This window comes from Rana temporaria, chromosome 2 (genome assembly GCF_905171775.1).
Source record: "Rana temporaria chromosome 2, aRanTem1.1, whole genome shotgun sequence".
In the NCBI taxonomy this organism is placed as follows: Eukaryota; Metazoa; Chordata; class Amphibia; order Anura; family Ranidae; genus Rana; species Rana temporaria.
This window is the reverse complement of record NC_053490.1, coordinates 126,027,041-126,052,655: the sequence shown is the minus strand read 5'-3', so window position 1 is coordinate 126,052,655 and position 25,615 is coordinate 126,027,041. Positions and strand designations below refer to the sequence as shown.

General features: G+C 41.9%; 1 long non-coding RNA gene across 1 annotated transcript in view; it reads right to left on the bottom strand.

Moving 5' to 3' along the window:
* Positions 1-16: 16 nt before the first annotated feature.
* Positions 17-25,615, bottom strand: part of LOC120928553 — a 45,699-nt gene continuing 20,100 nt past the window's right edge. Inside the window, exons 2-4 of the long non-coding RNA XR_005747222.1 lie at positions 8,447-8,535; positions 5,429-5,525; positions 17-169 (exon numbers count right to left, since the gene is read on the bottom strand). This is a non-coding gene — a long non-coding RNA (uncharacterized LOC120928553). The remainder of the gene's footprint in view (positions 170-5,428; positions 5,526-8,446; positions 8,536-25,615) is intronic.

Here is a 25,615-nt window from a genome sequence, read left to right as displayed (position 1 = left end):
ACAGATTTTACTCCTGGTTTGTCCACAATTATACGAATTTACCAAAGAAAGAAAGAGGAGATTGCGATGATTTTATATAGTACAGGTGCCCAGTCAGTGACAAAAAAAATATCCTATGCAGAAGCAGCAGGAGTCCACCTTGCAAAACACAATTTCAGATCCAGGAAATCTGTGGAGAAAAATAATAATAATTTTACAATTTTGATTATGCCCATTACTATACGTTCAAAATATTCTTACTTTTTTTACTTTTTTTTACTTTTTTGCCCTATAAAACCAATAGAAAACAACACAGGTGTTGATGGATAAACTCTTGGCTCCTCAAAATGGACATGGTCATGGATGGTTATACTTACCGTGTTTCCCCGAAAATAAGCCCGGGTCTTATATTAATTTTGGCTACAAAAGGCACAGTAGGGCTTATTTTCGGGGTAGGTCTTACCATGTAATGTGCAGTCTTCTCTCCTCCTCTCTCTCCCTGCCTGACAGGAATTCCCAGTGTGAACGGAGTTAAAATGCTTGTAAAATCCTATAATCTACTCTATTACAGTATTATATAATGTACAATGTGTGTGTTTCTGTAATATAATTGTGCCAAATACCTTCGTTATAGCGCCGTTCTGCGCTTCTGTGACTCGCCGGAGGTCTCTTCCCTGCAATTATATTAGAGAAACACACACATTGTACATTATATACTACTGTAATAGAGTGGATTATAGAATTTTACAAGCATTTTAAACTAGGGCTTATTTTCGGGGTAGGGCTTATATTGCAGCCCTCCAGGAAAATAACGCTAGGTCTTATTTTCGGGGTAGGTCTTATTTTCGGGGAAACACGGTATGTTCTTGCATGTATTATTATTTTAGGATAAAATATAAAAAAATATGACCGTTTACAAATTGTGCTTATAGTAATTAATTTTTGTGACTAGTTACTACAGGGATTTTATGAACCATTTAGAGACAGTTGGGCCCCAATTAATGCATGTTTGTTAAAGATTTACACGCTAAATTAGAATCTGCTCTAGTGACTGGTCTATAAAAAAAAATGTTCTTTAGAAGCCAGGTTAACCATATCACTGCCTGCTGTGATTGACATTTCCACCTTTGAATGGCCTGGTAATTGCTTCCTTTTGTTTGTGAAGGTGTAGTGTTACTCAGATGCACTTGGCTGCATTACATGAATTTTGTTTTTAGAATAGGCAATGATCTTGTAGTATTCAGTACTTAATTAAATATAGTGACAGCTGCAAGGCAGGGAAATCAAGACATCAGCACATACAAGATCGATTAGACAAAGAAAATAACAGGCAGGTGTCTCATCCTATGTAAAGGGAAGTAAAATATATGCATATCCTCTTTGAAATTGAAAGAGCATCAGATTATCTTAAATCACTGGATGGGTGCATATGACACACACAATTAACTTCATCTTCCAGGATGACTTAATGAGAGAGCCTCCTCCCAACTAACACATGAAACACAAATCCACATTGGTTCAAAAACAGGCGTGACCCTAGGATTCTTCAGTATTTTCTGGCCAGCAGGAACACCACAACTTAGAGAAGAAAACGTTTCTATTTTTTCTCTTAGACCCCACTGGCTAGGCTGCAGGGGCCTCCTGGCAGTGGAACTCTCTATACCAGGACAGTGTCCCTCTGGGCGGGGGTTCTTTATTTGGCCTTACTCTCCTAGGCCTTTGGTGTTATGGGGAGGATTTGGTGTACCCCCTCTCCCCTACTTTATTCTGTCCATGAAGGTGGCCACAGTGGGAGCCAAATGTTTGTCCCTGTGAGGAGTGCAGAGGGTGCATACCTGGCTAGGGAGTATGTTTTCCCTTCCCCTGACTGTCATTGTGGCTTTGTTTGGCAGTGGTGGGGCCAGAAACGCCAGGCGAGTTGTCACTTATGATTGGGTAATGACAACTTCCCAGGGGAAGTTTACCCAGGTGGCCATCTTGCTTTTGGGCCACGGGTAAACATCGGAAAAGCCAGGGGGAAGGAACCACAGGCTCTGGGACTAAGAACTAGCATCCCTATCCACATGTGACGGGCCGGGACTGTCAGGTATGGATGAGGGCTGTGGTAGGCAGGACCCGGAACACATAAGGACTTTGCATTACCCTGAGACCCCGTATGGCACAATGGAAGGGGCTGCTGTGGAGGGATTTTTGAAAATCAGCTGCTTTGCGATAGGACTTATTGCACCTACTGTTTTTACAACACTTGTGGTTATCTGTCACACAGAGACTTTTTTATTTGTATTCATATTTTTATTTATTTTCACCAACCCTTTTTTGATGCATTCCATTCACTATGCACATTGGTCAACTGTGGCTTTGATGCTATGATAGTAGCGCACTTGTATTTTTTGCTTTTATATGTCTTCTGGAGCCCAATATTAGGTTCCTATATTTTTGAGTGCAGCACCTCACTTTATTTTTATCACTATTTATATTCAACACTATTCAATTGTACTTTTTGGGAGTAGCGCGGATTGATCTGTGCCTTTATTATTAGCTGCTGTGGAGGGGACACAGGCAGATCCAGGCCCTAAGGTAGGAAAGTGATGTTGGTACCTCAGCTTGAAGGTAGCAGGTAAAGATTGTACACTAGATGGCCTCTTTACCTTCTTCTTTTCTTAAAAACTTGGCAGCTCTCTAAGTCACTGCATGTTGCTTTTACCTTACAGGGTAAGAGTCACAAGGAAAGGGATTTGGCTGGCTCTGCGGGAAGGCCCAAAAAGAGACGTGCCTCATGTAAACAAAAGCTGTCAATCTCCTTAAGTAAACCCTATGTCAGGATTGCCTAGATGCCACAGCTAAGAAAGAAGCAGACTCTATGTTTAGGAAACTGCTGGATACTGTAAAATACCTGGTGAAGGAGCCTGAAGCATTGAGGAAAGCCTCTCTTACAGCTCTGGCTCTGGAGTCTCTGGACAGGGAATGCTGGAGCACAGAGTGGCATGGGTGCCTGGTAAGTCTCTCGTTGGCAGGTGCTGATGTGTGTCTAGAACACAGGACTGGCAACACTGGCAGAAGAACTGGGGCCAGAGGAGAGTGCAGTAAGGAAGATGCCGGTGTAGGATGGGCACAAGACAGAGTCAGATGGTTCAGGTTGGCAACTAGCAAGCAGAGCAGGTACAAACTGCAATCAGGAGAATCATCAGGAATCAAGTCAGGGTCAGTAACAGCAGATCAGATGAGCAGAGGGAGCAGGCACAAGCTTAATCCAGGGATAGGCTAAAGGTCGGTGCAGGCAGCATTCAGACGGTGTCAGAGGCTGGCTCAAATCGGCAACAGGAACTGATAACCGGAACATAATAGACCAAACAGCACTTACACACTGCACTAGTGCAGTTTAAATAGCCCTTCTGGCACCAATGCAAGCATGTGCACGCGCACCCACTAACCGGCCACGGGCAGGATTTCTGAGGCTTGTGTGTCTGTGCACATGAATAGTCCTTTCCTGGCAGATACTATAAAAAGTTGAAATAGTGAAAACCTTTCAAACAAGTCAAGTCATCGCTGCAGCTCTCCTGATGTCTCTATGCCTTGGACGTCAGGCTCTACCTAAGCATCCCTGGTTTCTATTCCCGTGACTGTGGTATAGGAGCAGGGTACATTGGAAGAGATGGAATATGGGTCTAGTGGATACTGAAGGAAAGGGAAGAGAAAGCTGTGTTCAAAGGTTCTTATTTCCAACACATGACCTGCTTACACTGATTTATGACACTTTATAGCTGGAAGAATTTTTTTTTTTCCCATCAATGACTAACTCTACATGTGGTTGAAGAAACGTCACTCCAGAACCTTTCCTGTGCATACAGCTCTAAAGGACACCATACTACAGGAATGGAGGGAACCGGAAAAGGTCTTTCTCCCTAACAGCCTGAAAAGGAGATTCCTGTTCAAGAAATTTGCCTCCCTGTGGGCAAAATGTCAGCTTGATGCTGCCCTGTCCAAGGTGGCAAAGAAATCGGATCTGTCTTTTGAAGACGCAGGGTCGTTCAAGGACATCATGGACAGGAAGGCAAAAGGATACTTGAGGATGATTGTGCTAAGTGTCGTAGTGTCTGTTAGACTGCTCATGTTTCCCCATATAAAATCAGCATGTGGTGAAACAAAGCCAGGTTCTCATTACACCTGACCTGAATTCAAAATACCAATAGTCAACATTGAAAAATGTATGACTTTGTGGGGAAAAAAACACTTTTCTCGGCCCCACGCTTCCTAGAGGAGTCAGTGATGTCACTGTATCTCACCACTGCATCCCAGGAAAGCTAGAGGATCAGAATGTCATGGTAATGCGCTCGCAGAAATGGGGCCAATGCCGTCATCATCAGCGACTCTGGGAAGTAGGTGAAAGCTAGCACTTTTTTTATATATTTTTTTCCATCTTTGATTAGCCATTTTGTATATTGGGTGTGGGATTCTGTCCATAAAGTGGACCTTACATTTTCATGCCAGGTCAGCTGTAAAGAAAACATGGCTGTGTTTCACCATGCTCAATATGATTAAACCACACTGGCTGCCAATGGGGCAATGCAAAACTTTCCATGGACAGAAGTTAGTCCTAGGTAGGGTTGCCAACTCATCCCTTTAAAACAGAACACATATTAATTACACAGGTTCTGTAGCTGATTAAGGAGGTAATTAAACTCACTTGGTGCCTTATTTGCATTAAATTAGCCTCAGAACCTGTGTAATTCATATGTGTTCTGTTTTAAAGGGATGAGTTGGCAACCCTAGTCCTAGGGTCAGTGAACAGTATTTGTCATTTTTGCACCCTGTACTGGCCATGCAGAGTGACCTGTCTCAGTTTGGGATTGGAATGGTGGTGGGGAAGAAGGGTGGGCATTTTGGTATCTTTGCATTGGGTGCCAGAGGCCATTGTACGGTACTGCTACTGTTTATCTGTGCCTAACACATTGCCTTGTCCCTGGCTAAAATGCTACAGAATCTCCTTCACCAGTGAAGGAACAGGTTGACATCTTTTTACAACAAAGTACTTTGGGTTAGAAATAATCTATCATAATGTAATATTCAGATTCTCCAATGTCCTTCACTGACAGTGGCTTCCAAGTGATTCTGTTAATTTGCTTATTCTCTGTATGGGTATAGTGGTGATATGATTATAAAGTGGTGATATGATTATATATACTGTATATTGTATTACCATGTTCATGCTGTGTTTAATTCCTATCTGTATGATCTCCTTGTATATCGCTATATACATGGGCATGTGGAAAGGATATATGAAATCCCTGGTCATTTCCTCATTTCAGCATTGTGTCTTCACTGGGACAAATAACAAAGTGCCATGCTTTTTAAGTGGTGGGTGTGCAAATTGCACCTATTGCAGATCTGCTGAGTAATCTCACACTACAGCAGGTACAAGAACAGTCATTTAGAATTCAATCCATTCTACCTGTTTTCATTATAAAAACACTTTAAGGTCTTCACCTCTCCTTCAGAGGTCTGGACCTCATTTATACCATGGTTCTGGCTCTTCCTTCTTTACCCAACTGCGAAAAAAACAGCAAGACAAAAAAAGTCAAATCAAATTATTATTTTTTCTGTCCAGTAATGAAACAGATAGGGCACATTCATAGACTGATCCTGTGAGATTTCAAAACTGTGATTGTTTTTGTTAAGATAACCTGGGTAGTGCCTTTTGACGCCAGTTCTTTGTTGCTGATAGTTTTAAAACCAATCAGTATTACACAGCGCCTTGTGCAGCAGGTAGAGTCGATGTGATCATGATACAAACAAGCACGCATCCTGGCAAGGAGCTGAAAGTACTTAGAGACCACATTTCGACCACCATCTGCATGCCATTATATGAACATTTGTGTAAAGATAATAGATAAGGAACTCCTGCAGTAGCATATGCTTGCCATTAAGAGAAGAGAACTACAAATGATTAACAAGAATCTTATAAATAGTTTTTCTTTTTACATGAGACTTAAGGGCATATTCACACCTAAGTGTTCTGTTGCGTTAATGTGTGTTGTGGCATGCGTTGTGTTGTGTGTTCATTATGAATAGGCTCCCAATGCACCACAACAGATGAAAAAACATACACAACTCCTTCTTTGAACATGCAGTAAACCAAAATGCATGGTATACAGCAGTGATCTCCAAACTGTGGCCCAGGGGCCAGATATGGCCCTTTGCTTGCTTTTAACCAGTCCTTGGGGCACTATTTTAACCCATTAATACCAGTGTAGCGCTAACCCCGCAGGAGCCACTTGAATATTGGTGTCCAAGTTTTCCACTGATTAATCCACAGCCAGTCACAGGCAAGGTAGAAAAGAACTGTCAAATACAAATAAAAAATAAATAAAAGGAAAGAAAAGAACTGTCTAAAGACCTGCGTAACAAGGTAATGAAACTTTACAAAAATGGGAAAGGATATAAAAAGATATACAAAGCCTTGAATATGCCAGTAAGTATTGTTCAATCACCTAATAAGAAGTGGAAAATTTAGGGATCTCTTGATACCAAGCCAAGGTCAGGTAGCTCGAGAAAGATTTCAGCTACAACTGCCACATAAACTGTTCAGGATACAAATAAAAACCCACAGGTAACCTCAGGAGAAATGCAGGCTGCTCTGGAAAAAGATGGCGTGTTTGTTTAAGGATTACAATACGATGATACTTGAACAAAAAAGAGCTGCGTGGTCAAGTTGCTTTACTGTACAAGTTCGACAAAAAAGCCTGGTTACAATATGCCCAACAACACCTTGATATGGCTCATTGGCTTTTCTGTGTCATTGGCGCAGAAAATGTTTCCTTCTGGCAGCTCAACCATGCAGCTCTTTTTTGTTCAAGTATCTTTGAATTGTGCTCCTTAAAAACAACCACACCATCTTTTTGGAGAGCAACCTGTATTTTTCCTGTGGTTACCTGTGAGTTTTTCTTTGTATCCTGAGCAGTTCTTCCACCAGTTGTGGCTACAATCTTTCTTGGTCTACCTGACCTTGGCTTGGTATCAAAAGAGCCCCTAATTTTCCACTTCTTAATAAGTGATTAAACAGTACTGACTGGCATATTCAAGGCTTTTGATATCTTTTTATATACTTGTTCCATCTTTGTAAAGTTCCATTACCTTGTTACGCAGGTATTTTGACTGTTCTTTTCTACTTCTCCAGGGCTTGGTGTCTAGCTTGCTTAGTGCATCCATGTGAGAGCTAACAAACTCATTAACAGTAATCAGGATTTAAAAAGCCACAAATGTGGGGAATTAACCTTTAATTGCCATTTTAACCTATGTTTGCCACCTTCTGTGTCTGTACCGAGGCCAAACAATCCAGGGTATGTAAACTTTTTATCAGGGCCATTTAGGTGATTGCTGTTATCATTATGATTTAAAAAGGATCCAAAAAACGATCTGATAATAAATCGCTTAATGTGAGTGCTATCCTTAAATAAAAAAAAAGGTTTTTGGCATGATCCGTCATATTTTCAATATTAATGCCAACATTTTACAATTTCTGCCAGGGTATGCAAACTTTTGAGCATGGCTGTACCTCGGAGGGCGCTACACCAGCAAATGGGGCAACATCCTAGTGACACCTATGAAGGGGTAGAATTCCTCCAAATGACACCAAGGATGGGACACAATCCCTCCCAATGACACCAACAATGGGGCACTATTCCTCTCACTGACACCAAAAATGCCTCCCAATGACACCAACAATGGGGCAATATTCCTCTCACTGACACCAAAAATGGGGCATTATACTAACGTTAGCAACTTTTCTACTCACAATTCCCACAGTCCAGCCCCCTAAAGTGTGAAGGATCGTAAACTGGCCCTTTGTTTATAAAGTTTGGAAACCCCTTATATACAGTATGTGCTGCAGTACCCAGGGGGTACATTAACACTCACTCAATCATTACAGTTGTTAGCATTATAGAGATCACTGCTGTTGTCACTCAAATCCAGTGATAAGGTAGCAGTAAGGGTGGGGCTGAGCCGCACTGTGTTTGTCAATAGACGCACACAGTGTGGCTCAGGACTGAGGCCATGTGAGTGCACTCCTAGCAAGCGCCTTTCTATGGGGGCACTCAGAAGGCAGGAAGAGCCAAGAGTGCTGGCAGAGGACCCCAGAAGAGGAGGATCAGGGCTGCTCTGTAGAAAACCATTGTGTAGCTCAGGTAAGTTTAACATGTTTGTTATTTAGAAAAAATAAATAAAAATCCATCACAAATCACTTTAAAAAAATGTTTTTTGCCTCTGCAAAGTGACCTTGTTAATTATTTTAAAAAAAATTAGACACTGCACCCTGATATAGAAGGGAACCGATGTTTACACCTTCAACAGGCAACCATTCTTGGCTGTCTTGCAACTTCACTGCTATCCAACACTTCAAATATATAACATTTCTACTGCAATTTATTTCTTAGGTATATACTGTATTTTAGCATAGTGTGGTTTATACCTTAATTCTCGGTTGAACAGAGTGTTCTTCACCAAGTAGACAGTAACATTAATAACTCCCAGTCCTGTGAAACAAAGCATTGGCACCAGCTGTATTAAAAATAGAAAAGATAATGTTAGGCAATATGTTAATATTGGCAACAACAAATATAATTATTTTTTTATGTCAGTTTAAAACATTATCAGTCGCCTATTCAAGGTGAGAAAAGCCTGTTTGATAAGGACGACCAACCAGGAATCTTTGACTTTTTATGAAGAGCTCAATTAAACTGATAGCTGTAATATGGATAGATATGTACTGGATTTAGGGCACTGATAATAAAGTATCTGACATTAAAGGGGTTGTAAAGGTACAATTTTTTCCTAAATAGCTTCCTTTACCTTAGTGCAGTCCTCCTTCACTTACCTCATCCTTCAATTTTGCTTTTAAATGCCCTTATTTCTTCTGAGAAATCCTTGCTTCCTGTTCTTCTGTCTGTAACTCCACACAGTAATGCAAGGCTTTCTCCCTGGTGTGGAGAAAGCCTCTTGAGGGGGGAGGGGGTGAGCAGGCAAGTCAGGATACTCTCTACTTTGCAGATAGAGAAAGAAGCTGTGTGTTAGTGAGCGTCCTGACACTCCTGCTCGCCCCCTCCCCCTCAAGAGGCTTTCTCCACACCAGGGAGAAAGCCTTGCATTACTGTGTGTATTTACAAACAGAAGAACAGGAAGTGAGGATTTCTCAGAAGAAATAAGGACATTTATAAGCAAAATCGAAGGATGAGGTAAGTGAAGGAGGACTGCACTAAGGTAAAGAAAGCTATTTAGGGAAAAAAAATTGTACCTTTACAACCCCTTTAAGGCAAGTTTGCTGCGAAAAATATTGTTTTGTTTGAAATTTGTGCAGCTCTCCACATGATTTGTCATCGATATTTTACCCTGAAACAAAATTCTCATTTTCCCAGACTATAACAATTTTTTAAGGCCTCTCAACTCTTCCTCCTGGCACGTGTTTAAACTTTGTGTGACCTCTGTTGTTCTGGACAAGATATGCCATCTGCACATCAGAAATTGCTCAGCGAGAGCTTATTGCGTAGTCACAATGAAAGATATATGCAACAATTTATGGCCACACAGCGCCCCTTTTATCAGTCGACTATTGCCTAATAAAGCGGACTCCGTGTGGCCCTCAAAACTCTTCATGTCTGTCATTATGACTAAATTGAAAGCCTGCTGAGCAATTTCTTTTGTACAGATGACATATCTTGTCTTGCATTTATGGAATGTTACCATCTGTTTCAGTCATTCCAGCCAACTATAACAAAATTCTATTGTATAGAGTGTGGCTGGTGATGTCTCCTGTTTATCTTTATTGTGCTGTCTAAATACCTTACCTAATGTCATTGCATTTAATAAGACAGTAGGATGCAGGAAAAGCAAACGGCAGAGGAGATTTTGTGTCAATCATCCCTACTCTGCGCCTTTTTTCATGTTACAGCCACCAGTGCAATCACTCCCACTGTCAATCTAAATTGAAATTTGAAGGGCATTGTCACTTTTGAGGCTGGGTTCACACTGGTACCACAAACGTTCCGACATTGGGAGCTCATGTCGTATGGCGTGTGAAAATCAATGTTTCCCTATGAGAACCGTCTTAACTGGTCTGACACAAGTCGGTCCGACTTTGAAAACGCTCCCTGTACTACTTTGGTCCAACTTTGATCCTACTTCAGCCCATTGAATATCATTGAAGTCGGATCAAAGTAGGATCCTGCTGGTCCTTACCATCCGACTTTTGACATCCAACAACAGCAGTAAAAGGAATTTATCTCGCACTGGGATTGTTTTGATTGGTCAAAGGACAAGTCAGATTATCACAAAGTTGGATCAAAGTAGTATCCTGTTCATGAAAGTCGATGGATGTAGGACCAATGTAGGACTGATGTCGCAGAGCAAAGTAGGATGAAAGTTGTATGACTGACGTTTTGTACCGGTGTGAACCCAGCCTCATGGAAAGTTCTGGAGTTCTTCACCAAGTGGCTTTACCTGGTGCCACACAGCATTTGCAGAAAAAGTCCTGGTAATGTCCATCTCCTACTGCTCATGCAACCTGCACCCATTCAAAGCAGCGCAGACCATCTATAGGAATCAATGGACTAAGGGGTGCATATAGGCAGTAGGAGCTGAAGGAAGCTAGTATTTTTTTTTTTTTTTTTACTACAAAAGCTGTGCATCACCACATAGTTTAGAACCCAGTAACAGGTTAAAAGGTAATTATTAGGGTAGATGAATGCCACTCATGTAACATTTAAAGAACAGCTTTACTAAAAGCATAGATGTCCTCTAAGCATAAATGCATAAAATTATGGTAATTTAACATAAGTAAGAATCACCAGGAAGGATGTGCTGAAAATGGAGCGATTACAGAGAAGGGCAACAAAGCTAATAAAGGGTCTGAAGTATATTAATTATGAGGAAAGGTTGGGAGCACTGAGCTTATTTTCTCTGGAGAAGAGACGCTTGAGAGGGGATATGATTTAATTTTACAAATACAGTACTGTTGACTCCACAATAGGGATAAAACTTTTTTTGCGGAAGGGAGTTTAATAAGACACGCGGCCACTCATTAAAATTAGAAGAAAAGAGGTTTAACCTTAAACTACGTAGAGGGTTCTTTACTGTAAAAGCGGCAAGGATGTGCAATTCCCTTCCACAGGTGGTGGTCTCAGCGGGGGGCATCTCTGGTTTCCAGAAATGATTAGATAAGCACCTGAACGACCACAACATACAGGGATATACAGAGTAATACTGACATATAATCACACACTTAAGTTGGACTTGATGGACTTGTCTTTTTTCAACCTCACCTATTATGTAACTATGTACTGCATTGTACACTGTATTTTATTTTAAGAATAGTCAGATATAGCAATAAAAAAATGGTGAAAAAAAGGAATATAAAGGCACCCTTTTACCTTCTCACATCCCATTGCGCCAAAGAATAAACTAAAAAGAACCCTAAAGCAGCTACTTTAAATAAATAAATAGTGATATGAAATAATTCAGAGTGAACAAAATAGCAGCGCTAAGTTCAGTGACTGAACAAAAGTAAATAAATATACCCCTGTAAAAGAGTGTATCATACATATACTAAAAAAATGTGCGTATACATATATACATATAAACATACACATAAAAATAAACAAAATAATTAAATAAATGTGATTGAATGTCCAAAACATCAAGATTTTCCCGCAAATTTGTCTCTGGTTTTGGAGTTCACTGCTGAGTTTACTGTTGAAGTGCCTCTGTTTGTTTTAATAGATGTGAGTGCAATGTTTGAAGGCCTCTTGTGCTATTTTTAATAAATAGTTTTTGATATACTTATGGTGTGGTGGAAGGTCTTAAGGAAGATTGTTCAAGAAGACTAAGTGAACACCTGAAAGTTTAATCACTTGAAATTGAATCACTTATAGACTTGGCTTGTTACTACTTATTATTGACCACTGGATGAACGTTTTGGACATTCAATCACATTTATTTAATTATTTTGTTTATTTTTATGTGTATGTTTATATGTATATATTTATATATATACGCATATTTTTTTTAGTATTTAGTATATGTATGATACACTCTTTCACAGGGTTATATTTATTTACTTTTGTTTAGTCACTGAACTTAGCGCTGCTATTTTGTTCACTCAGAATTATTTCATATCAATAGTCAGATATAGCCTTTATACTGAAAATAGCATGGCTTAAATGCCCTTTAAGTCTACAGGGGTTGGACAAAAATATGGAAGCATTACATGATTTGCAGGTGTGGAAGTGACACCGTTTCACGTTTAAGGCCGGGTTAACACCAATATGAATTGAATGCGCGTTTCCCCGCATTCAATTCGCATAGCAGGAGAATGTGACTGGCTCTCTATGGAGCCGGTTCACATATCTTCACAGCGGGTCCGGTGCGGTGTGCCGGAAAAACGCATGCCTTTTTTGGTGCAATTCAGGTTTGATTGCAGCCCAAAATTCGGGCTGAAAGCAGACCTGAACCGGTGAACCAGCACGCACTGGACCCCTGCTGTGCGCCGCATGCGGCGACAGTGTGAACCTGGCCTTAAGCAGAAGTGATGTAACATTCTTTTGCCTCCAATGTATGGTGAAATACCTAGCTAACAGGTGCAAAGCCTTACTTTCATAATTCGCTGCGTACGCTGCTAGTAATACAGAGTCATGTCAGAGCTTACTGTGTTTCAAAGAGGGCAAATTGTTGGTATCCATTTAGCTGGTACTTCTGTGACTGAAGTTGCCAATTTATTTGCGGTGTCGCAAGGTACAATATCAAAGGTTATGACAGCATATACAGTTTTTGAGGAAACTGTCTGCCAAGCATAAGCGCAGTCGACATGGTCAGCTAACCAAAAGAGATAATAGGACATTACGCAGGATTATGACCCAGATTTTTGCATGAAGAGTATCAAACGCTCTTATCCACCATCCACCAACGTATATTTGTTAATTCCCATGAGAATTCAGGCCGTCTTGGATACCAAAGGTGGTTCCGACACCATATAGGTAACGATTTTGTTCTTTTACTGTACTTGTTTCCATAATTTTGTCCAACCCCTGTATATAGGTCAGATCAGAATGTGGAAAGACTGGTGCATGACAGACAGGATTGACTTGCCAGGCTTCAGTAGACTTCAGCTAAATGGCAGCTGTTTGCATACAGCCACCCTTTTTCCTGAGTGTGAATAGAATGGTTAAAGGATGGCTTCAGCTCCTGTTCTCTGCCTGTAGAAAACCCCTCAGCCATGTTTCACCCTTCTCTGGTCTTAATTGTAGATGATTAGGCTCGAAAAGGGTAAAAGGTGTCTCAGAAGTTTTCTGAAGGTGGAGAACAAGAGCTGAAGCCATCCTTTACCCATTCTATTTACACTCATGCAACAGGCAGTCAGTCTCTATGTGCAGACGGCTACCATTTTGTTGTAGATATAGCCATTACTACAACATTAACCACTTAAGCCCCGGACCAATATGCAGCCTAAAGACCCAAGGTGTTTTTACAGTTCGGGACTGCGTCGCTTTAACAGACAATTGCGCGGTCGTGCGACGTGGCTCCCAAACAAAATTGGCGTCCTTTTTTCCCCACAAATAGAGCTTTCTTTTGGTGGTATTTGATCACATCTGCGGTTTTTAGTTTTTGCGCTATAAACAAAAATAGAGCGACAATTTTGAAAAAAATCCAATATATTTTACTTTTTGCTGTAATAAATATCCCCCAAAAACATATATTAAAAATTTTTTTTCCTCAGTTTAGGCCGATACGTATTCTTCTACCTATTTTTAGTAAAAAAAATCGCAATAAGCGTTTATCGATTGGTTTGCGCAAAATTTATAGTGTTTACAAAATAGGGGATAGTTTTATTGCATTTTTATTAATTTTTTTTTTTTTACTACTAATGGCGGCGATCAGCTATTTTTTTCGTGACTGCGACATTATGGCGGACACTTCGGACAATTTTGACACATTTTTGGGACCATTGTCATTTTCACAGCAAAAAATGCATTTAAATTGCATTCTTTATTGTGAAAATGACAGTTGCAGTTTGGGAGTTAACCACAGGTGGCGCTGTAGGAGTTAGGGTGCACCTAGTATGTGTTTACAACTGTTTGGGGGTGTGGCTGTAGGAATGACGTCATCGATCGTGTCTTCCCTATAAAGGGAATGACGCGATCGATGCGCCGCCATAGTGAAGGACGGGGAAGCCGTGTTTACACACGGCTCTCCCCGTTCTTCAGCTCCGGGGAGCGATCGCGACGGAGCGGCTATAAACAAATAGCCGCGCCGTGGTCCCGGATCGCTCCCCGAGCGGACCCGACCTCCGCATGTAGCGGGGGGGGTCCCGATCGGACCCCCCACCCGCTAATAGGCGAGGACGTACGTGTACGCCCATGTGCCTGTATGTGCCATATTGTGGACGTACATATACATGCGGGGGTCGGGAAGTGGTTAAAGCTAGCCACTGAGTTCTCCTATTGCGTGATACATTACAGAAGAATAACTGCAGAAAAAGTGTTCAAACAAGCATGCCCCAATGTTTTTTTCTTTTTTGTCTGAGGCCCCGTACACACGACCGAGTTTCTCGACAGAATTCAGCGAGAAACTCGGTTGGAGCCGGATTCTGTCGAGAAACCCGGTCGTGTGTACACTTTTCAGCGAGGAACCCTATGAGGAACTCGTTGGGCCGAAAAGAGAACATGTTCTCTATTTTCTCGTTAGTCAATGGGAAAAGTCGGCCTGCCGAGATCCTCGGCGGCTTCAACACTGAACTCGACGAGGAACTCGATGTGTTTGGCACGTCGAGTTCCACGGTCGTGTGTACGGGGCCTGAGTATACAGTAGCTCTATGTTTGCTCCAAGCAATTTTAACCACTTGCTTACTGGGCACATATACCCCCCTCCTGCCCAGGTGAAATTTCAGCTTTCGGCACTGCATCGCTTTAACTAACAATTGCGCGGTCGTGCGACGTGGCTCCCAAACAAAATTGACGTCCTTTTTTCCCCACAAGTAGAGCTTTCTTTTGGTGGTATTTAATCGCCTGTGCGGTTTTTATTTTTTGCGCTATAAACAAAAAAGTGAGACAATTTTGAAAAAAATACAATATTTTTTACTTCTTGCTATAATAAATATCCCAATTTAAAAAAAAAATAACATTTTTTTTTCTCAGTTTAGGCCGATACGTATTCTTCTACATATTTTTGGTAAACAAAAAAAAAAAATCGCAATAAGCGACTGGTTTGCGCAAAAGTTATAGCGCTTACAAAATAGGGGACAGAATTATTTTTTTTTAATTATTTTTTTTACTAGAAATGGCGGCGATCTGCGATTTTTAATGGACTGCGACGTTATGGCGGACACATCGGACACATTTTTGGCGCCATTCACATTTATACTGCGATCAGTGCTATAAATATGCACTAATTACAGTATAAATGTGACTGGCATTGAAGGGGTTAACACTAGGGGGTGAGGAAGGGGTTAAATGTATCCCTGCTTAGTGTTCTAACTGTAGGTGGAGGGGGGGTGACTGGGGGGGTGACCGATCTATGTCTCTATGTACAAGAGACACAGATCGGTCTCCTCTCCAGAGACAGCACCGCTGTCTCTGTGTAAAACGGCAATGAGAGATGATCTCATATGTTTACATATGAGATCCTCTCTCATTGGCCGCACAGATCGCCTCGCGAACGGCCACTCTGATTGGCCGTTCGCGGCGATCTGTAATTGGCTGTGTCCGAGGGACACGGCCAACACAGATTTTCCCCGCAGCGCGCTCTGGAGCGCGCGCGGGGAACGCCCAAAGGGGCGGCCGTCAATTGACGGCGGTTTGGCTTTTGGGATCCGCACTGTAGCCGTCTATTGACGGCAGGCGGATCCCAAGTGGTTAAATCCATGTACTGTTGACTGATTCCCCTCTACTGGAAGTCTAATCCAAGGATGAACTACTCTTTTTTGTAAAATAATACTTTCTAATGTAAAGAACACATTATGCTATTATTTCATTTTTTTTTACATACAGAATAGATGACCAACAATCTGTTAAAATTTTTTACTACATTAGAACTTGGATTTTATGTAGTTTTCTTTTAAACATTTTTGAAAAGGAAAGGCACTTAAGATAGAAAGACATGCTCTGGAAGCCGCGTTAAGTGGATGTAGCCTTCTAAAATTAAGGCCTTGTTCTAAGCGATTCCACTTGTCAGTGGGAGAACTAATATTAATTTCCTTCCAGCTGTGTAACCCATAGTAATTGTGTTAGTCAGGGCAATGATGTCACAGCTATGAATAACAATCTTGCAGAACCATAGGTGATAATACAAGTACTCATAAGTTCTCCTGCTTTTATCTATTTTTAGGAAAAAAACTTTTATAATTACATTTTTATTTTAACTATTCAGGGTATCTATATAGACACCACTCAAGTAAATGCCATGAAAAAATAAATAAAAAAATAACAGCATGTTTTGTAATTGCGATTTCCTTCTCTAGCAGATAATTGTAGATCGCTTTTTAGGTCACACAGTATAATAAAGTGTCCCTGGCCCTCATGCTCAGTGGTACAGCAATTTGAAACCGTATAAGCCAGTGATGGCGAACCTTGGCACCCCAGATGTTTTGGAACTACATTTCCCATGATGCTCACCTACACTGCAGAGTGCATGAGCATCATGGGAAATGTAGTTCCAAAACATCTGGGGTGCCAAGGTTCGCCATCACTGGTATAAGCTGACCCGAATATAAGCCGAGGCACCTAATTTTACCACAAAAAAAACTGGGAAAACGTATTGACTCGAGTATAAGTCTAGGGTGAGAATGCAGCAGCTACTGTAAGCAGAAAAGAGGGTAAACAATGCCCATTTGCAGCCTCACTGTGCCCATTTCAGCAACTGACAACAAGTCACCAGTGCTAAAAACATGGGAAAAAAAGTGTGGAAGCAATTGGGGATCATTATCAACAATGTGGAAATAACGCCCAGTGCAGCTGGACATAAACCATAACTGGAGAGTATGGGTGAAACAGTAAAAAACAAACAAGATAGCCCAGCGCTTAATGGGTTATAAAAGCAGACAGCTTGCAACAGGACATGAAACATATGACAGTTTATTAACTATAAATCATAAAACACCACTCCTGTGAGCAAGCAAATAAGGAATGGGGAAGGAATGAAATTAAATTGGTGACACCGTAAGATTTTTAATTACATTCCTTCCCCATTCCTTATTTGCTTGCTCACAGGAGTAGTGTTTTATGATTTTTAGCTATTTATAACCTATTGAGCGCTGGACTGGGGATCTTGTTTTTTACTGTGCCCATTGTAGCCTCACTGTGCCATACATGATGAGCCTGTTGTGCATTGCAGTCAGACGGCGGCCATCCATTCCAGGCAGTGTACAAAAGCCACGCCTCCTCCTCGGTCTCGTCCGTGATAGGCAGAACACTCAGTTTCCCAGCAGTGTGTCAGTGTTCAGTGTTCCACTATCACGGACATCCTCTCGTCCTCGTCTGTGGGATGAGGACGAGAGGACGTCCGTGATAGTGGAACACTGAACACAGTCTCTGCTGTAGAAACTGAGTTTTCTGCCTATCACGGATGAGAACGAGGAGAAGGTGTGGCTTTTGTACACTGACTGGAATGGATGGGCGCTGTCTGTCTGAAACAGGGCTCAAGTCCTGCGGGAACGCGTGGGAACGGAGTTCCTGCACTTTTTTCACAGCAGGAACTCAGTTCCCTTTGCAGGACTAGAGCAGCCGAGCCAATCCTTCACTAAGCAGCGATGCCCACCTTGAGTCAGTGTCAGGGGCAGGCGAACCTTAGTAATCCTTTATGTTACTGGCCGCTTCGTGTATATGGATTCATCGGGTAGTGTGCGGGTATTCCGTCACTTCCCTGATGCCGCAATGTCTCCTGGGAGCTTTTGTCATTGTTCCCAGGAGACATTGCGGAGGTCTGCAGCGAGTTATCGCGGGATTTAGAAAGAACTTGCTTCTTTCTAAAACCCGCGGTACAGTGGTTCGAAAAAAAAAAAAATCATGCGGTTTAGTAATTATGCATATGAGCGTATCATTTATTTATTTTTTGGTGGGGAAGTGGATCTTGGGTGGGAGTTCCCACACTTTTTTCCCCAGGACTTGACCCCTGGTCTGAAATGCATAACAGGCTCAACAGACAGACTCGAGTATAAGCCGATGAGAACATTTTCAGCACAAAAAAAAGTTCTGAAAAACTCAGCTTATACTCAAGTATATACAGTATTATTATTATAATTAATATTATTATTATAACAGGTATTCTTATAGCACCAACAAGCAGTGCTTTACATACTGTGCATTCACTTCAGTCACAATCAAGGAGCTTACAAAGGTCCCTATCTCATATGCATACATACATAAACACACATACTAGGGCCAATTAACCTACTAGCATGTCTTTGGAGTGTGGTAGGAAACCCGACTATCCAGAGGAAACCCACTCAAGCACTGGGAGAACACTGAAAACCCCATACAGGTATTGTCCTGACCAATACTAAGTCTTGTTTAAGTGATCTACTGGCTGCACTCTCTGGATACTGTTCTAGGCCAGAAAGGTTCTGCCTGCATTGAGCAAAGCTGACATGAATACTTAAATATATGCTGGTAAAAAATAAAAACAGCAGCATTATAGCAGAATCTGAGAACAATGTTTTAGCTTATCTGCAATGAGGATTAAAGGGGTTGTAAAGGTACAATTTTTTTTTTCCTAAACAGCTTTCTTTACCTTAGTGCAGTCCTCCTTCACTTACCTCATCCTTCCATTTTGCTTTTAAATGTCCTTATTTCTTCTGAGAAATCCTCACTTTCTGTTATTCTGTCTGTAACTCCACACAGTAATGCAAGGCTTTCTCCCTGGTGTGAAGTGTCGTGCTTGCCCCCTCCCTTGGACTACAGGAGAGTCAGGACGCCCACTAACACACAGCTCCTTTCTCTATCTGCAACGTAGAGAGCTTCCTGACTTTTAGTGTAGCGCCAGTCTTGGGGCGGACTGGGCCGGGAGGCAAATCAGTCTAGTGCCCCCCTTAAGTGACCACACTACTGTCGGTATAATAATACTGGCAGGGCCACCATCGGGGGGGACAGCCCATACACATGGAGGAGGCTATGGAGTCAGACCCCAACCAATGAGTTGTTGTGTGGGCGGGTGGCGTTCCGCAACTGGGGGGGGGGGGGGGCTTTGCGTTGCTTCTAGTTTTGACTGTCCTATGGTAACAGTGGACCTCCCACCTGAGTTTTCAGCTAGAGAGAGACAGATGCCATGTCAGGAGGCTAAAAACTGTCAAACAGTCAGCTAACGGGCTTCATAGCAAGACAGTAAGTCAGTGTAAATCCCTGCAAATTAGGGGACTCTACTGCCCCCCCCAAGGCCCTCAGAACTAGTGTCCCCAATGGAAAATGTCAGGGCAGGTCTTAAATGGGGGTGTGGCCTTGACAGGAAAGGGTGGGAAGCTGTGGGTCATATTTAAATTAGCGGTGTCCACGAGTTTCGTCATGCCTAGGGCAGCACAAAACCTAAATACACCATTGGGTAAGTGAATGAGGACTGCACTAAGGTAAAGGGAAGCTATTTAGGAAAAAAAATTGTACCTTTACAACCCCTTTAACTCACACAGCCCAGCGGGCTTTGAAAGGTATGTTAAACAAATGGCTTTGTTAATTACACCTTTACAAAGAGTCGTTCAATTATAACAAAAATTCCCCGATATATGCTATTCTTCTCCTGGGCCTGTCCATAGATATTACATTTTTTGGTAGATTTCAAAGAGTTGACCCACCTGGCAGTTTAATATATAGAAGGTTTTCAGGGCTCTTGTCGGGAGATCTTTCTGAGCCCACACACCTGCTCTGCCCATTATGAGAGGTTCCCACTCTCCCAGCCTTCATTTATTTTATTTTATGATAAGTTGAAGGTACTGGAACCCATAAAGGTGAATAAAACACCCACGTATTCCCAGTGGACCGGAAAAGACATGCTTTTGGAAAATCCACCACCAAGAAGCCAATGGCTGAATCGGCCTTCCAGACTCCACCTATGACAGCATTATCCCTTCTGTTTTAGTTCATATTACCAACCTGCTTGTAAAGTTTGTCTTTGCTTTCTTTTAGGCCTCTCATTCACAGAGGTGTAAAAAACAGACATTTCACCTGAATGCTTTGCAAAGCCAAAGCCTGTACTTTACATTATTAGCGAACTTTGTAGTGTACATCCAGACCTTGTTCACAGGGAGTAAAGAACACGCATTTTCACAATGTCATTGAAGTTGTCCCAACACTGCAAAGCCAATAACTGTAATTTTCTATTAACAGCTAACCATGTAGTACACAAAATGAATTCAATTAATTAAAAATAGCAGCACATTTGTGTCGCATTGCGTTGCTTCTGATATGGTCTGCAAGGTTTGGCAGGCGTCTCAATTAGAATCACTAGAGGTTCACCGTAAATGTACCGCTAGCATTTTGCAAGCATTTGTAGGGCTTTTAGCAAGGCATTAGGAACACACTCTGAAGGAAACTGGGAAATGATAGAGCAGATGATAGAGAAGTTTCATCACTACTTAAAGGATTTGTAAAGGAAAAAAATTGTTTTGCTGAAATGACTGTTTACAGGGTATAGAGACATAATTGTTAACTGATTCCTTTTAAAACCGATTAAAAATAGATACAAATCAATCATATAATGTACCTGCAGTTTCTAGTTTCGTTTTTGCATCTAGTTTCATTATTTCCTGCCCCTGTGCTATACAGAGCATACAGAGCCATAGAGCAGTGATGGTTTGGAAAACGAAACTAGAAACTAGACACACAGTAATCACACCTCCTTGAAGTTAGTGACCACAGAGAGAAAGCTCCCAGCACTGTGGTCATCAGGAAACAGACAACCAGGAAGTGTGGAGATCAGAGAAGAATTACAGCAACTTGAAAGCAAAAACGAACAATGAGGACATGAGTACAGCACTGCATTAAGGTAAAGGAAGCCATTGAGATAAAAAAAAAATTCCTTTACAAACCCTTTAATAACCACATGCATTTATTTATTTTTGTGAATTGACTTTAATTCTTTTTTATGCGGTATTTAACAAGCGTTTTTGGTGGTTGCGCTAAAAACCACACACAAGCAATAGTAAATTTACATTTTCATTATCACATGCGTTAAGTGGTCACGTAACCATCATAATGCATGCGATAACCTTTAGTGAATTGTGCCCAGTACGTTAAAAGAGTCCTGTGTTATTACTATACAGGTGGTTCTAAAAAAAATAGCATATTGTGATAAAGTTCATTATTTTCTGTAATGTACTGATAAACATTAGACATTCATATATTTTAGATTCATTACACACAACTGAAGTAGTTCAAGCCTTTTTATTGTTTTAATATTGATGTTTTTGGCATAAAGCTCATGAAAACCCAAAATTCCTATCTCAAAAAATTAGCATATCATGAAAAGGTTCTCTAAACGAGCTCTTAACCTAATCATCTGAATCAACTAATTAACTCTAAACACCTGCAAAAGATTCCTGAGGCTTTTAAAAACTCCCAGCCTGGTTCATTACTCCAAACCGCAATCATGGGTAAGACTGCCGACCTGACTGCTGTCCAGAAGGCTATCATTGACACCCTCAAGCAAGAGGGTAAGACACAGAAAGACATTTCTGAACGAATAGGCTGTTCCCAGAGTGCTGTATCAAGGCACCTCAGTGGGAAGTCTGTGGGAAGGAAAAAGTGTGGCAGAAAACGCTGCACAAAGAGAAGAGGTGACCGGACCCTGAGGAAGATTGTGGAGAAGGACCGATTCCAGACCTTGGGGGACCTGCGGAAGCAGTGGACTGAGTCTGGAGTAGAAACATCCAGAGCCACCGTGTACAGGCGTGTGCAGGAAATGGGCTACAGGTGCCGCATTCCCCAGGTCAAGCCACTTTTGAACCAGAAACAGCGGCAGAAGCGCCTGACCTGGGCTACAGAGAAGCAACACTGGACTGGTGCTCAGTGGTCCAAAGTACTTTTTTCGGATGAAAGCAAATTTTGCATGTCATTCGGTAATCAAGGTGCCAGAGTCTGGAGGAAGACTGGGGAGAGGGAAATGCCAAAATGCCTGAAGTCCAGTGTCAAGTACCCACAGTCAGTGATGGTTTGGGGTGCCATGTCAGCTGCTGGTGTTGGTCCACTGTGTTTTATCAAGGGCAGGGTGAATGCAGCTAGCTATCAGGAGATTTTGGAGCACTTCATGCTTCCATCTGCTGAAAAGCTTTATGGAGATTTCATTTTTCAGCACGACCTGGCACCTGCTCACAGTGCCAAGACCACTGGTAAATGGTTTACTGACCATGGTATTACTGTGCTCAATTGGCCTGCCATAGAGAATCTGTGGGATATTGGGAAGAGAAAGTTGAGAGACGCAATACCCAACACTCTGGATGAGCTTAAGGCCGCTACCGAAGCATCCTGGGCCTCCATAACACCTCAGCAGTGCCACAGGCTGATTGCCTTCATGCCACGCCGCATTGAAGCAGTAATTTCTGCAAAAGGATTCCCGACCAAGTATTGAGTGCATAACTTAACATAATTATTTGAAGGTTGACTTTTTTTTATTAAAAACACTTTTCTTTTATTAGTCAGATGAAATATGCAAATTTTTTGAGATAGGAATTTGGGGTTTTCATGAGCTGTATGCCAAAATCATCAATATTAAAACAATAAAAAGGCTTGAACTACTTCAGTTGTGTGTAATGAATCTAAAATATATGAAAGTCTAAGGTTTATCAGTACATTACAGAAAATAATGAACTTTATCACAATATGCTAATTTTTTGAGAACCACCTGTATTACCCACTTCCAGACCAGATTTTGCTGGACTTCTGGGTGATTATACCTGGATGATGCCTGCAGCTGCAGGCATCATCCCAGTACTGTTTTTTAGAGCCGGTGATTGGCTCTCTTGTAAATGTGATTTCCTAGTGGCTAACTAGCTGCTGGATTGCTTTTACAAAAAAATGAGACAAAGCCTGGATCGGCTTTGATCAGCTCTTAGCTTTGCTAACCCAGAAGTGATGACCTGCCATCACTTTGGGTTTATCTGGATGTCAACAGCACCATTTAAATAAAATCAAAAGCATTGAAAATGCCAATCTTCACATGATACCACATTATGACAGACTTACCTGGACACGGAACCCTCCAGCGCAGTGCTGTCAATGTTCCCTGTGCTCTCATCTTCACCCCGTCTTCCATCCGGGTTCATAGACTCTGGCTGTATGAATGGCACACTGCTTTGAAGGTATGGCATAGGTATGCCACCCCTTCAGCGCACATGCAATGGTGACATCATGGCTGCATGCTGTTTATATATCTCCTAAACAGTGGAAGTTTAGAAGATATTCATTATACTTCCTGTAGACACAAGTTAAAAAGTGGACTTTACTTCCACTTTAATGAAAATCGCCACCATGATAAGGAAAAAAATGAAGAGGTAATCAATGAAACAAAAGCCTGCATGTAACTCTAAAGATGTCTTTTTTTTCACAGTAGTTATAATGATGACTTTATTTTAGTTTGGATGTCCTAAATGTAGGTTCTCTTTAATACACTTTGTACCTGCAATAAACAAATCTGGCATTAGAACAAGACTAAAAATGAGTATAATCATGCAGATATGCAGTAAAATCATTTATTGAGCTTTATGTGCACGAAGTTTGGGCTTTATATTTTGATATATATCTTTTCTGATCTTGTTTCAAGATTAATGGCTTGTTAAATGAAAGCTGACACAAAATCGTATTGTAATCTTAGCCGTGCTTTACCATCTCCAGTCTCTCCGGCACTCGATGGGTCAATCTCCTGCATCCTTGGCTCTCTAATAGGAGTTTTGTTTCTCTATTTCTCAGAATAATGGCTTTTGTTGCTGTCTCTAGGTCTACTTTGCCTGTGTTTATCCCAGGGGACAGAGAGCTTTGCCCTCAATCGGATACTATACACAAGCACTTGACCTTAAGTAAGCTAGAGTCCCCTGCCAGGCTGTGTCGTGCTGCTGATTGCCTCATTTAAAATGGACCAATTGCACATGGAATACCACTTGCAAACGCACCTTGGAAATAATAACAACAAATGGGGAGGGTAGAATGTGATTTAGGGCAGGTGGAGTACCTAGCTAAGTAATCATCTGGAAGTCTAAGCTTGGCTGCCATTCTTTTCCAGCTCTGGTTTGTTCTGTTTCATAAGATGTCTTACTTTATACCATTTCGTTTATTTTTTAATTTTTTTTCACTTTTATAAATTCAGTCACTATAATTTCACATGTCTAATTTAATATGTTAATAATGTAATTTTAAAAGTAATTTTCAATATTTTTACATCTGCAGCTTTAATGAGAATATTACTTGGTGAGTCTGCAATGATGGTCCTGGTTCAGGTACTTCCAGTGCTGGGTTACCAAATGGGCAGAGTAGGCACTGGCCTAAGGGACCAGATGCCATTTAAGGGCCCTGAGACAACGGATCAAAATAACATTTGATCTTGAAAGAAAATTACAGTGAAGCTTTCCTAAATTGTTTACAAAAGAAAAAAAAAATAAACACAAAGAAATGGAAACTTTACATTAAAGCAGGGGTCTCAAAGTACCGGCTCGCGGGCCATTTGCGGCCCGTGGACCAGTTTTAAATGGCCCGCGGGTGCCGCGGAAGTGTAGATCGAGGTGCATGAAGAGTAGCGCAGGAAGCGTCTGTCATAAGTTTACTTGCTTCTCATGTCACACTGCTACTCCCCGGCGGCCCCTCCTCTCTTCTCGTCCATCCCCGTTTGCTTGTGACATTATCTGAGATGGACGAGAAGAGAGGGGGGGCTGCCGGGGAGTAGCAGCGTGACATGAGAGACAAGTGAACTTATGACAGACGCTTCCTGCGCTACTCTGCCTTTGAAGAAAACAACAAGTAAATTCTGACCTGTGCCCTGATGTGCTCTCATGTGCCCTGATGTGCTCTCATGTGCCCTGATTGTGCCCTGATGTGCTTTCATGTGCCCTGATGTGCTTTCATGTGCCCTGATGTGCTTTCATGTGCCCTGATTGTGCCCTGATGTGCTCTCATGTGCCCTGATGTGCTTCCATGTGCCCTAATTGTGCCCTGATGTGCTCTCATGTGCCCTGATGTGCTTTCATGTGCCCTGATTGTGCCCTGATGTGCTCTCATGTGCCCTGATGTGCTCTCATGTGCCCTGATTGTGCCCTAATGTGCTCTCATGTGCCCTGATGTGCTTTCATGTGCCCTGATTGTGCCCTGATGTGCTCTCATGTGCCCTGATGTGCTCTCATGTGCCCTGATTGTGCCATGATGTGCTCTCATGTGCCCTGATGTGCCCTGATGTGCCCTGATGTGCTCTCATGTGCCATGATGTGCTCCCATGTGCCCTGATGTGCTCTCATGTGCCCTGATTGTGCCCTCATGTGCCCTGGTGTGCCCTGATGTGCTCTCATGTGCCCTGATGTGCCCCATGTACCCTCATGTGCCCCGTGTACCCTCATGTGCCTCATGTACCCTGATGTGCTGGGCTCTGTACATCAGGGTACCCTGTGCCCTGTACCCTGATGTGCCATGTGCCC